Source organism: Cynocephalus volans, chromosome X, assembly GCF_027409185.1.
Source record: "Cynocephalus volans isolate mCynVol1 chromosome X, mCynVol1.pri, whole genome shotgun sequence".
In the NCBI taxonomy this organism is placed as follows: Eukaryota; Metazoa; Chordata; class Mammalia; order Dermoptera; family Cynocephalidae; genus Cynocephalus; species Cynocephalus volans.
Window position 1 is genome coordinate 69,078,678 of NC_084478.1, and position 14,751 is coordinate 69,093,428.

General features: G+C 41.7%; 1 pseudogene; it reads right to left on the minus strand.

The window, feature by feature from the left end:
• Nucleotides 1–7,624: 7,624 nt before the first annotated feature.
• On the minus strand, nucleotides 7,625–8,418 carry LOC134368038 (centromere protein V-like protein 1; annotated as a pseudogene).
• Between the last annotated feature and the right edge of the window lie 6,333 nt (nucleotides 8,419–14,751).

Sequence of the window (14,751 nt, forward strand, 5' to 3'; positions counted from 1 at the left end):
TGAAGAGATGATTGGATTGTAGGACCATGCAGTAGTGAATGGATTAAAAATGGTGGTCAAGGACGTGGTTCTAAGGGCTTTAAAAGAAGAGGAGAGTCTGTCTCTCTCTTGCTCTCTCTGCTTCCAGCATCTTGCAATGTGAGACCCCTGGGTCACTGTCACCACCACCAGATGGGCTTTGGACTTCCCAGCCTCAGAAACTGTAAGCAATAAATTTCATTTTCTTTATAAATCACCCAGTACCCAGTATTTTGTTATAGCAACACAAACAGACTAAGACAATTTGCATACAAAAAAATTTCAAATCCAGAAATACTGAAGTAACAGGATGCAGGAATAGTACCAAACATCCAGCCTACTTCTAGTCTCTCTCTCTCTCTGTCTGTCTGTCTCTTCCTCCCTCCCTCCCTTCCTCCCTCCCTCCACCCCCTTCCTCTCTCCCTTTTCCTCTTTCTTTCCCTCTCTCTTCTCCCATTTAAATCCAGGCAATAGAATATTGCCACGTGCTCTTTTAACATTCTTTTGACATGAAGTAAGGAACTGCTCTTGTGAAGAAAAGGGTTAAGATGGTAGAGAAGAACAGCTCACTAAGCATATTAGAGTTTCTGCACTAGTACAACACACCCAAAGATGAGGGTGACCGGCCAGAGCCAGGGATTCCTGAAAACTAAGGGCTTTAAGTTTAGGACAAGGGACTTGAGGTTTCAAGGAAAGGTAATGTTAGGAAAACTGGGTCCTTATTTGAGTCCTGGGGATCAGCTGGAGGATGAGTGTAGAAGGTGGGGTCCTCTTTGCAATGGATTGTTCAGTTCTGTCTCAGGATTACAGAGAAGAAGAGGGAGAGAAGGGGTCAAGATCAGCAGTGTGCTGCAGGCAGCTCATACCGACTTGCTAGAGCTGATAATTAAAAAATAAGTTACATGAACTTATAATTAAATTATATTAGCGACAAATATTCAAAACCAATTGTTTTCTAATTATTTTATTACATTTTACTATTAGCTGTGTTCTTGAAGTTATTTACATTTTTGTATCTGTATTGTGGAAGTGTTATGGAATGGTATGCTACGGCACATTTCTTCTCAGGTATGTATTCAGTGACTTCACATCGGTAGGTTGAAATAGGCCATCGTGGGGGTACTTATACCACATCACGGAGATCAGGAAATCAGGGCTTGATTTATTGTTATATTGATTATCTAAAATTAAGGAAGTGGCATAAAAAGTCTGCATGATTAAATGCAGATTAAACTTAAGTGTGTTTTGTGTCTGTAGGCAGTGACATTCCCAATAGAATTACATGCAAAACTGAAGAACTATTCTTTTTGTATTTGAAAACTACTGTCCAATTTGGCAAAGAAGTCACGGAAGTCATTGACAAATTAGTGAGGTTCTGATAAGCATCTTCATTGTTTGAGTTTCCTCTTACTTGTTAAAATAAACAGGTTTAAAAACAAAATTTACATCAGAATTACACTTTGAGAGATACTTGTTAAGTATATACCAACATATAACTGGCCGATACCCTCACCGCCCCCCACAACACACACCAAATATTGTGGCCTCCCAGCTCTCACCAGTGGTTGCTGAGCGTGGGCAGTGCAGGTGACATCAGAAGGGACAGTTAGAGAAAATGGTTCATAAGGCCTTGAAACAGGAACTGGGAAGTAAATGGAGGAGGAAGGTGGAGGTGATGACAGGGAAGACAGGATAGGCCATTTCTGTAGGTACATGTGTGTGAGAATGTACATCGAATGTTTACTTAGAATTTAATTATTTACAAACTTCGATGCATATTCAATGTGTATCCAAGGATATACATTAGTACATGTATACACATAAATAGATATTTAAGCATACAAATACAGTAAATTTAACTAACTTTATTCATTTTTAAACACGTTAATGCACGGACATAGCAGTGTGTACATACAGTGAATGTTCGAATGTTCAAGAATTTTCAAAAACACTGGTTAGTTGTTTTCCCACACCTTTCACTCAAATGGTAAATACATTTTTCTGAATTTCTTATCATTGGCAGGAAATAGCTATATTTTAATATACGTACTTTCTGAATAAGTGTAAGAGTGAATGTTATAAAAAGACAATGGCACTTTTACTTCAATGCCTGGCACATAGAGCGGGCGCTCTTAGTTTATGCACACATAGATATCTATTGAGTAACGATATGTCAGATGCTGTACTGGGCACTTGAGATTCAGGAAGAATTGGGTACAGTACTCGCCCTCAAAAATCCCACAGAAAACAGCAATTAAACGAATACAATTAATGATCTGATATTGGGGCCAGGATAGAAGTCTGTTCCTTAGTGTATCACACTCTCTCTGTCTTCTAAGACCTCATGTATGTTATTCCCGCTCTCCGGAAAATTCTAGTTCTGCTATTCACCTGGCCCATGTCTATTCATTTGTTATGTCTCAGATGACCTGTCTTTTTCTTTGAAAATATACACCTTGCTGTACATCTTGACATATATTGTCAGGGCATCTTGAATTCCCCAATCACTGTGAGGACCTACAACAGTTTGTTGTTGTTTCTAGATTTGTTGTCAGTCTCCCCAAGCACACTGTGAGCTCCACAAGGACTGAGACCAGGTATGCCCTGCTCATTTCTATATCCCAGAGCCTATTTCAGTACCGGGCATTCTAGTGTGAGGAAAGGCACTATGACAGCTGGAAGACCCAGTTCATAGGATGGAGACATAAAGCAGTTAGAAATAATGCATTCACATCAATTTCCTATTCATATGTCACAGTCAAAGCTGGATGAACAGACATGACCGAAGACTTGAAATTTACTGATCAAGGTTCTTTTCTTAATATACTAAATACCCTAAGATTTTGTTTAGCTAGGAAAAAGAAAACTGAAAATAGAACTTAGGAGCAATGATTTTATGAAAGATTTCTCATTTCATAAAAAGAGACACACAGAAAGTGACAGTTCCTCTTTTCCTGCTTGACACTATTATTTCTGGTTGTGATTCCTGGAATGCTCATTGTACAGGAAAACATCCTGACTACTAGGGTTCTTTGCCAGAGACTCTGAGGAAGCAAGCATCATCCATCCCCTTTGAATTTCTCAAGTGTTGCAGTAAAATCATCCAATAATGTGTCATTAATTATAATACCCACTGGAGGGTGATATGCTACTGCTGGTACCACCTTCTGTAGTATATATACAGGTAGGAAGATGATAGATAGACAGATAGATAGATAGATAGATAGAAAGAAAGATAGATAGACATGGTATATGACCTGTAAGGAATAATTTTAATGACTTACAATCTATAATTATAAGTCCTCATAGCACAGAGGACCTAATAAATCAAAGAAGCCCTTTCAGTAGATGTGAGGATATAGAGGAAAGTGATGCTTTGCCTCCCACGGATTTGTCACCCTTTTTCCCCTGGGTGACGGAGCCGCCAAAGATTACTCAAAGCCCATCTCTTTTGAGCAGTGAGAAGCCCCAGAAAGGGGTTAATATCCCAGGACCCTCATGCTTGAGGCATCCTTCCATTTGGGAAATTAACCACAAATTGGGTTCTTTTCCTGCATTTATTCTCCAGACCAAGAAGTTACAGGAAGAGACCCAGGTGGAGTTTTGTTAAGTGCAGTTTAACAAGTTTAACAATAGAAGCTGGTAACATTCAGTAAGTCAAGCAAGGTGACCTTCTGTAATGCAATTTGCAACAAAGGCTTGATTTTAGCAAACATTCTCTTCTTACCAGTTTCCCAAGATCTTTACATATCAATCAGTAACTTGTCTGTCTTTGAGCCAGCAACCTTGCTGTGTTACAATTCTTATCTTGCAACAGAGACTCAATAGCCTGGGGAAAATTTCCTGTCCTTTGCAAGGTCAATATTTGAAACTGCAAGGCTTTGGAAAACCAGGCCCTGTGAAGTGCATTTGCTTTATGAATCCTCTACAGGAAAGGATGGAAATGGCACCAATCCTGCCCCCAACCCCTATTTTTGTACCCACGATCCCAGGGTGGACTAGAATGCCAAGGGTCCTAAAACGCTTCCCTTCCATGCTAACATGTGACTAACACAGGGCACAGAATTAAAGTTTCTCCCAGAACATGGCTGGCCCCTTATGTTCCTGTGTATCTCATGCTGGAGAGAGTACAAGATTAGGAGATGAGTACTACTATCACAACCATTTTAAAGATGATGTCACTGAAACTGAGGCTCAGAGAAGTTTATTAACTGGTCCAAGAATAGGAGCTCTTGTCTGTGCTCTCGAAATACCCTGTTCTTTCCCTACTCACTCTGTGTTGCAGGTTGACAGTTGTCTCTCTCATTCCCTAGATGGAAGAGATAGGGGCCTAGAGACTGTGTTTTGTTCCCTGTCTATCTTAGCATGGAGAACAGTGCTGGGCACCCGAGAGGCTTAACATGGAGTAAAGCTGGAGAGAGAATAGAGTATGAGATGGGGTAGGATGAGATTTCACCAGGGGTGATTCCCCCATTAGGGGCTTGGATGAGTGAGGAGAGATGCATGTCTGGGTGCACATAAAAGAAACAATGGATATTGTCTGACGAATCCATTAAGAAGAGAAAGAGCATGCAGCATCCTGCAGACTTGTGGCCTACTATCCTTTCTACCTCGTCACTGGATTGCTCTGACTCTTGCATTAAGTGCCTCAAAAATGAACCCTATGAGGATGGCCGTGAAAGTGTCTAAATCCTAGAAGTGAGTACAGTCATGACCATTGGTTCTGTTTATTGATGTCCTGATCTGATAAGAGCAATAATCACAGCAAATTCTTATTGAGTGCCTGCTGGGTGTCAGTCACTGTGCTGCGTGACCTCATTTCATCCTCACAATGAAGGCAAGGGTGCGTTTGTACAGATTTTACAAAGCCAGACAATAGTAGGTGGAAAAGTTGGGATTTCATCCCAGGCCCAAATGTCAAGCCCTTGCTCTTTCCTTGAAGTAAGAGATGCCTAAAGCATGGCACACAGACCACTGTCAGTGTCCACGATGACTGGTGGTGCATGGGCAAACAGACGCAATTTTAAAGTGTCATATATATTTGCGTGTGACAGAAAAAAGACCTTCTTTGGAGACAGGGGAAAAAACATTGACAGTGGTAAAACCCCCAAAGACTTTCTTAAACTCCTCTTCTTTTTCCCAGCATTCCTGACTGGGTCTAAGCTGCTCATTGCTTCTCTTGCTCTGGAATTCTCCATCCTCAGACACCAAGAGGCCATGCCCTGTCCCAACAGCATGGCCAGCCTCAGGTTCGCCCCCTCTCACATCCATCTTCCCAGCACTACAGTCCCTTGCCTGCACTCCCACACTTGAAAACCAGCCCAGGACTCTTAAATTTTATGCCAAGTTGTAAATGCTGTCTGAAGCTCTTGAAAATGGGTTTTTAACCAAACAAACTCATGAATGGTTTGCACATGGCATAGAGAAGCAGAAAATCATGAATATTTGCTTTGAGAGAAAAGTCACCCAGAAAAAGAGAAAAATTATATACACACACATTTCTTTGTACAGAAAAACACTCACGTGGTAGAAGAATGAAGTCTTGAGCCATTTTCATTCTCTCTCTCTCGCTCTGTATCACAATCCATGCAATCAAATGTCATATGGGTGTAACTCTCAAGTGTAATTTGGGACTTTCTGAACATGGATATGACTGAATCATCTGGAGTGTATATTCATGTTCGTGTTCTCTCTCCCTCTCTCCCTGTTCTATCGCAAGTCAACCCTTAGGTGGTGAAGGATGGTGGCAAGCTATTCCAAAGAACAAAGGAGGAATCTTGGAGAGCAAAGGGACATGTTAGAAAAACCATGTAGTAAATCTCCTTCCTCTATTTAGGGGCCAGGGTATATGGAAACTGAAGGTAGGGATTGAGGGTGGTAGCTTTTCCGTGTGAATGCAAAGCCATGTTATTTCTTGCATACACGGAAACACATACTGCTGTGGATTGAATGTCCCCCCAAAGCTTATTGAAACTTAATCCCCACTGTGACAGTGATAAGAGGGGGGGAAATCATATTATGGTAATTGAAAACTGAGGCCTTTAGGAGGTGATTAGATTGTGAGAACTGGGTCCTGGTGAATGGACTGATCCATCTGTGGAGTAATGGGTGTGGTTCTGATGGCTTTAAAAGGAGAGTGAGTGAAGAATTAGCTCTCTCGTGTTTCTGCAGTTCTCACCATGTGACACCTTGCCTCTCTGTAGTCACCACCACAAGGCGCTCACCAGATGTACCCCCTGGACTCTGGGCTTCCCAGCCTCTGAAACTGTTAGCAATAAATATTGTTTCTTTCCAAATTACTGTTTCGGGTATTTCTGTTGTAAACAACAGAAACAGACTAATACAGAAACCTACTTAACTGATGTTTTCAATTTGTTGAACAGGTGAACCACATTAAACATCTCAATGAATATTGTATGCACAGCCAACGAAACATGTACACAGCAGAGACAGACAGCAAGAAAAAGACAAATGGAAAGAGGCCCTTTTACCCAAGGGACAGAACACTGAGGACATTTATTTGTACTTTGATCCTTTGAAGTATTATTAGTATAGTGAAAAGCTGAAAACAAAGGTAAACATCTGTCAGAGGAAGTTCTTAAAATAAGTTAGGGAAGAGTCTTTTTTTAAAAATTGTATGAAGCCATGAAATGATGAGAACGTTGATATGTATCAGTGAACATGAAATGAGACGCATCACCTATTGCTAAATAAAAACTTCAGGTATCAACAAATTACATATAAATTAATGCTAGTTTTATGATATACAGAATAGAAGTACACGCTTTTCTATTTATTAAGTATTTACTAATTTCTGAATACTTAACCCATGTACGAGAGGTATTTCATAACATTAAAGAGGGCAAACAGTGCACCAATGTCTTTATCATTCTTCTCTCCCCATCTCCCTGCCCAGAGACAATTTCTAAAACAAAACCAAGCAAAATACCAAATTCTTGGTATGACTAATAAGGGCAATGGGGTATGTAATACTCACGAATCTTAAAACGTTATCTGAAAACACACTAAACAAACAACGTGGCTGAAAATAACGCGTTTCTCTAGGTAGTGTAAATGTGAGTGTCTACCTAAAACACACACACAACCACCGGTGGAAAACGTCCTAATAAATGTTCATCAAACTGTATGGAGACAGCGGTCCTACGCACCAGACGCAGCTGTCAAAAACAACCCTGTTCCCCATAGCCCCCAAAACGTGCAGTCCACAGGAATAACCTGCAAGTGGTTTGTGAGAACTGTATTTACAATAGTAAAACCGAGTGTTGGACATAAAAGATGACTTGGAAAAGTGGAGACGCTACTTGCTCATTGGATTGCAAGATTATCATTGTACACAGATTCGTGTGCTCGAGATCTGGATTACAAGTGAGTCCCCTGAAAAATACTGGGAGGGAAGGGAAAATACTGGAAGGGAAGCCTGGATGGACACCACAGGTCGACCAGTCCAGAAGCAGACGGACTTCTTTCACACGATAATTTTTTGTTTAGGAGGACTGTGGTGGCTCCCTCGAGGGGCGCCCGGGCATGTTTCGGGCGTGTTTGCGGCCCCGTCACTGCTCCTTTTCTGGAGGGGACTGGCAGGGGCTCAGTCGGTGGACACGTTCTGGATGGTCTTGTGCTCCTTGGTTGACCTCCTCCCCTGAATCGCCACCGCGGGCTTCCTCGATGACCACGCTGTGCACGGTGCCCGCGTCCAGGCAGTGTGGGGCGACGCTGTGCATCCGGGGCTCAGAGACAGTGGCGTGGAAACTCTGCACCCCGCACCTACTGCAGAAGCTGTGCAGCACCGGGTGCGTGTTGGATCGATAGGTGACGAGGCTCTCGGCGCCCTGGAGGAGAGTGAAGCGCGAGGCCGGGACAGGAAGTGGTGGTGCTGCCGCTTCTTGCACAGCTTTCAGCAGCAAACCAAGACGCGCAGATCTGCAGGGGCCCAGGCAGCAAAGCGGACCGCGCCGTAGTGGCAGCCCCCGGTGTGATGCACCAGGCCCGGGTACTCGAAGGTGTCCAGCAGGACCTTGGCGGCGCCCTCGCAGCTGAGGCCCCGCAGCTTCCCGAACGTCTCCCAACGCTCCCGCTGCGCGCCCAGGTACAGCTCACTGCCGGACGCGGCGGGCGCTGGGGGGTTCGCGGGGTGGTGGGGGTTGGGCGGGTGGAAGCGGATCCTTGGGGACCGCCTCCAGACCGCCGCCACCAGCGCTTCTGCCACGACCTTCCCCACTACCTCTTGGCCGCCGCCCGCTCGCTGCCCGCCGCGTGGCTCCCGACGCCGACTCGGACCGGTGGGCACCGCGCGCGGCTGGCGTCCACGAACGCGATGGCTGCACAGGCGGCGGGCGGATCCCCGGGCGAAAGAGCCGCTCGGTTCCTCACCCTGCTCATGGCGCCTGCAACCTTCTAAGCACGTGCCCACCGCCCCTGTATCCTAGTCAGTCACAGAGCAGCCTCCTTGTCCACACCGGCAGGATTGGCCACTTGTTGAACGCGATGTAAAGAGACCCGTCCCCTGACCCTATCAGAACGGCCTTTGCTGGCCTGAAATTCAGCCATCCTAGTAAGGCACCTGCTGGGCGCCAGGGACTGCCCTGGGCTCTGGGGACGTGGAGGCGCGCCAGACTTTCCAAAGCACTCGCACTCACTTAGGGTCACTTAGTTAACAGTTCTTCCCATATTTGGAGACAAGTCTTTTAAAACATGTGTTTTGCAAATATTTTTTTCAGTCCCTGGTTTTTCTTTTTCGTTCTCTCTCTCTCTCTTCTCTCTCTTTCTTTCTTAATTTCTTTCTTTCTTTTTCTGAACAGTGTCTTTCACAGAGCACATTTTTTGTTTTGAAATTTTAAGAAAATCCTAATTATCTTTATTTGTTCTTGGATTGTGCTTCAGGTGTTGTGTCTGAAAACGCATCAGCAAACACAAAGACATGTTGATTTTCTCAAGTGCTTTCTTCTAGAAGTTATGTGTTTTGAACTTATAGAACTTTAGTCCATTTTGAGTTAATTTTTGTAAAAGTGTAAGGTCTTGGTCTAGGTTAATTCTTTTGTACATGGACTCCAAATTATTCCAGCACCTTTTATTGAAAAGACTATCTATCCTTTTGACATTGAATTGTGCTTGTGCCTTTGTCAAAGATCAGTTGAGTGATATTTGTGCAGGTTTGTTACTGGGCCTGCTCTTCTGTTGCTTTGAACTCTGGGTCTATTTGCTCACACCACACTGTCTTGATTACTGCAGCTTTATAGTAAATCTCGAGATCAGATCATATGAGTCCTGCAACTTTGCTCTTTATTTTTTTTTCAGAAATTGTTTTGCCTATTCTAGTGCCATTGCTTTTCAACACAAAATTGAGTCGATATCGATATCTACAAAGCGATTGCTGCGATTTTGGGATTCTGATGTTTCTGTAACAGATCAATCTGGAAGGAATTGAAATCTTAATTACCAGTCTTCCGGACCACATATATGACATATCTTTCCTTTTATTTAGACGTTCTTTGATTTCTTTCGTTAATGTTTGTAGTTTTCCACAAACAGATCCTGTACATGTTTGATATGCTTATACCTAAGTAATTAATATGTAGGGTTGCTGTTATAAAAGGTAATCCAAAAAACATCAAATTCTAATTGTTCACAGACCATATATATAGGTAAACAGTTGTCATTTGTATATTGACCTTGTATCCTGTGACCTTGCAAACCCCCTTGTTAATTCATCAGGTTTTTGTGGAAACTTCTACACAGATCATCTGTAAACACTAAGTTCTGTTTCAACCACTCCAATCTGTACGCCTTTTATATCTTTTGGTTTCCTTATTGCCCAAGCTGGGATTCTGGGTTGTGTCGAATAGGTGTGGTGAGAGCAGACATGTCTTGGGCGGCCAGCGGCCAGTCTCTCACCCTTATGTATGAAGTCAGCTGTAGGTTTTTCATAGATGTCCTTTCTCAAGTTGAGGAAATGCTACTCTGTTCCTGGTTTGCTGAGAGTTTTTAACTTGAATGGCGTTGAATTATATCAAATGCTTTTTCTACATCAATTGATACGATCATATGATTTTTCTTCTTTAGCCTGCTGATCTGGTAGATTGTGTATCGATTGCTTTTCGAATGTTGAACCAGCCTTCCATGCCTGAAATAAATCCCACTTGGTCGTGGTGTATAATTTTTCTATACATTGTTAGATTCGATTCGATAATATGTTGTTGAGGAGTTTTGTGTCTATGTTCATGATATTGGTCTGTAGTTTTCTTTTCCTGCGATGTCTTTGTCTGTCTCGCTATAAGGGTAATGCTGACCTCAAAGAATGAGTTAGGAACTGTTCTCTCTGCTTCTATATTCTGGAAGAGATGGTGGGGAATTTGTATCATTTCTTCCTGAAATGTTTATTTAGAATTTGTCAGGACATTCAGTAATGTTGAATATGCTAATTATCCCGATTGGAGCATCACATATCGCACACAGGTATTCAACACTGTACCCCACAGATATGTACAATCAATTAATGGTAAGTTTGCAGGATATAGGATTTTAGGTAGGTGTTTTTTTTTTTCAATCAAAACTTTAAATGTTTCACTCTACTCTCTTCTTTGCATGCGTTCTGATGAGAGTTTGGCTGTATTTCTTTTCCATGTTGCCCTGTAAGTAAGGTATTTTTACCCTGTGGCTTACTCTTTCATGTTTTTTGTTTTTGTTTTGTTTCTTTGTCTTTAGTTTTTTGCAGTTTGAATATAATATGCCTAGATGTGAATTTGTGTGTGTGTCTGTGTGTGTGTTTGGTATATATGCTGCTTGATATTTTTTGAGATTCCTGAATATGTGGTTTGGTGTCTATGATTAATTTTGACAGTTCTCAGCCCTTATGGCTTTTAATTTTTTTTTTTTTTCTATTTTCTGTCCTGTTCTGTCTTCGTTCTCTTTCTGGTATTCAAATTAAAATGTCAAAACTTTTGCAATTTTCACACAGTGGGATGTTCAATTCCTTTATTTATTTATTTTTTCCTGTCCTTTTTCTCTTGGCATTTCAACTTGAAAAGGTCCTATTGACCTGTAACCCATCTTCAAGCTCACCGATCCTTTCCTTGGTTGTGCTAAGTCTCCTGATGAGCCCATAAAAGATGTTCTTCCTTTCTGTTACAGTGTTTTTGATTTCTAGTATTCTTTTAATTCTTTCTTAGAATTTACATCTCTCTGCTTACTTTACCCATTTGCTCTTGCACGTTTTCTATTTTTCCATTAGAGACCTTACCGTATCATTCATAGTTACTTTAAATTCCCTGTTTGACAATTCTAATGTCTTTGTAGTATCTAAGACAGGTTCTAATGTTTGCTTTTTTAATTTCTTGTGTGTGTCTGTGTGTGTGTGTGTGTGTGTGTGTGTGCACGCGCACGTGCATGTGCTTAAATATTTAAGTCTACTCTCCTTTTCTTCGCATGTTCTATTGAGAAACAGGACCTGAAATAAACAGGCATTTACTGTGAATATTTGTGCTAATCTGGCTGGGAGCGGGGCTGTGTTTTATGGTTGCTGTAGCCGTAAGTGCCAGAGGCTTCCACTTCCTCTAGTGTCCTTGATTTTGTCTGTGCCACCCCCCCGACCCCCGCCTTAAATTTGGTCTTCCCCAAGTACTCCTGCTCAGACAGAGTCTGTGATTTCGAGTACCTTCAGCTGTAATCCATTATTTCCCTGTGGCCTGATTGGTGTAGTGTAACGTACAGGGGTGGGAGGAGATTCCACAGCGTTATGACTGGATCTCAGTCTTCTAGAGGGAGCGCGTCTCTGGGCTTGACCTTCACAAGTGTTTCTCCAGTAGTGGTGGCTTCTCCCCCATCCTCTATCCTTTCCCTGGCTGCAGTATTCCCATTATTTCCTTGAAATATTGATCTCTATTAACTGTCTTTTAGGTGAGACAGGAAGGCTGGAGGGGCCTGGGGTGGGATGAACGCCCTTCCTCCATCTAGGATAAGGCTCTGGGAAGTCTTTTGCCTTGGAGAGGGTAGGCCCTTGTCTTGGAGAAGGCCCTCGGGGTATATGAAACTGACTATCCTTCCTCTCTCCCCGCCAGAGAAACCAGTGTCTTTCTCAGATCTTCACCATAAAAGCCTGTTTCTTGAGCTAAAGCCAGTGAACATGTGAATGCCCCCTATGACTGCATATTCTCACTCTCACGCTAGCCCACACCCAGCCTCGGCAATTCATCGTATTTACCATTTAAGTGTTTCTCCCAGTGCATGATGCGGAAGCTTCTGATCCAGGGACCCGATCTCAGTTGTGACACTCTGGATTTGACATTCTTTCTAGATTCCAGGGTGGTGGTTTGGTGCTTTGCCTCCATCACTGATGAGTCCCCCAAAATTCATTGATTCCATTTTCCCAGCATTTTCTCCTTGTAAGGATGGGAGTGGTGATTTTTTTTTTTTTTTTTTTTTTGCCTCTTTGCATGGGGAGCTGAAACCAGAAGTCTCATTATTTGTGGCCAATTTTGAAATATGCCACAATCGGTATATTCCTGATTTGCAAATGTCATGCTAAGAACCAGGAGAAGCAGATAAAAGTTGAAAGTAGTTGTCTCAGGGATCCAGCAGGAGGGGTGTGTCTGTGGAGGGGGTGGCTGTAGAATCAAACGATATCTGTTTTTTATCAACTATTAGGATTGTTATTTTTAAAACACTATACATATATGATTTGAGAAAATTAAATAATAGGTGATGCATTTTACGTAGAAATAGTCTAGAACTTTTACACACAAAAAATTCACAAAAATTCTAAGTGTAATTTCAAGGTTAAATAAATGTGCCAAATTACGTATGATTCCTAAAACAGTTATTACCTCTTGCTTGTTGATATCTGTTGTCACTGTGAGTTAATCGATATGCGTGTATGACTCATGATCACAGCAGTTTTGCGCACTAATTGGCTGGGGCGATAATGTGAAAACTGCCATCTGCTAAATCTTGGGGAAACAATGAAAGTGAGGGGCTTGCCTTCCCATTTCACAGATGAAGAACTTTAGGCTAAAAGAGATTAAGTAACTTGCTCAAAGCCATACACTAGGTAAGCGGTGGATCTGGGACAGTCTCCCATGTCGGTCTGTATCAGCATCCATGTATTTCTCTGCCTGTCCCAGAATGCACATTTTTTAATATTCACAGCTTTATCCGAAAATGGTGTTATTTTTTTCAGCTAGGCTCTGGAAGCAAAATTACTGAGGAAAGTACAAGGAGAGATGAATATGATTTTCCAATCCTATTCAGAAATCAGAAATTCCTAAGCCTTCTTCCATTGATTTAGAAGCTGGAAGCAAAGATAAAAATCTTCCAAATTTATTCAGTGAAGGTAGCCTAAACCCTGATACCAGCACCTGGAAAAGACAGTGCATGCGCAAAAGCCCACAAGCGCACACACATGCACGCACACACATATGTGCACGCACACAGAAATATGGATCTATCTCACTTATGGATATAGATTTAATTCTTTATCTGTAAGGAGAGGATGGTGTAATATAAGGAAATATTTGACTATTTTAACAATCCATCATATCAATAGGTCAAAGGAGAAAAACCCTATCATCTGAAATGCTGGGGGAAAAAAATACTTCAAGTAACTTAATCCACGACTGGTAAACTCTCTTCAGTCTTAGTTCTCGTTTACTTAATCTGTCTTTGGCTGGCAAAACAATGTTAAAGTGTTCTGCTACCATCCATCCACAGTCCCTTATCTGAATCTCTTCAGATCAATTTTCAGACTCCATATACCATACTGTACATAAGAACCATTGCAGGGTCTGGAATAGCAATGCTGAATCTAATAAAATAATATCTCTTCAGAAAAACATAAATATTCATGCCGGAAGGATAAAGAAAGACTCCAAGCCGCCTCATTTTTTTTAGTTTTGTGGACAAATGAGCTGGGAAAAATAATCGGTTTTCACAGCATTTGGGATTTTAGACTTGAAATAAGGAATTTGGGGTGTTTCTTTCAATTCTTCTTATGTTTTACCCATTCTTAAAATTTTTGCTAAATCTTCTTTTATTAAAGTACAACATACAAAGAGAAGAGTGCACAAATCTTAAAAGACCACAAATGGATGACATTTTACAAAGTGAGCACAGGCATGTAACTGCCACCAAGCCCAGGATATAGAACATGACTGGCATCCTGGAATAGTGTGTTGTGTCCCCATCTAAAAGTTAACCACTATTTTGACCTATGTCACTATAAAAATGTTTTTGCCTGTTTTTGAACCTTACACAAACAGAATTATATATTATGGACATTTTCTTTTTTACCTGGCTTCTTTTGCTCAATACTCTGATTTTGAGGTCTACCCATGTTGTTGCATGTAAGGATAGGTGCTTGTTTCATTGCCATGTAGTATTCTGTTATATGGATATACGACAATTTATCTGTTTGTTCAACTGTTGATAGACATTCAGATTGTGACTACCATCAACAGTGAAGCAGTGAACGTTTTTATTCATGTCTTTTGGAGAACATGTTTATGCATCTCTGTTGCATATATACTTGGATCGCATGATAGCCAGAATTTTATGATGACTCTCAATGACCCTTGTCGTCTTATAATCTCCTGCCATTGTGTCGGGATGGAACCTGTGCATGTGACAAGATATCACTCCCACGATTATATTACTTTTAGGGCAAAAACGATTTTGCAAATGTAATTAAGATCACAGATCAGTTGCCCTTAAGATAGATGGGCC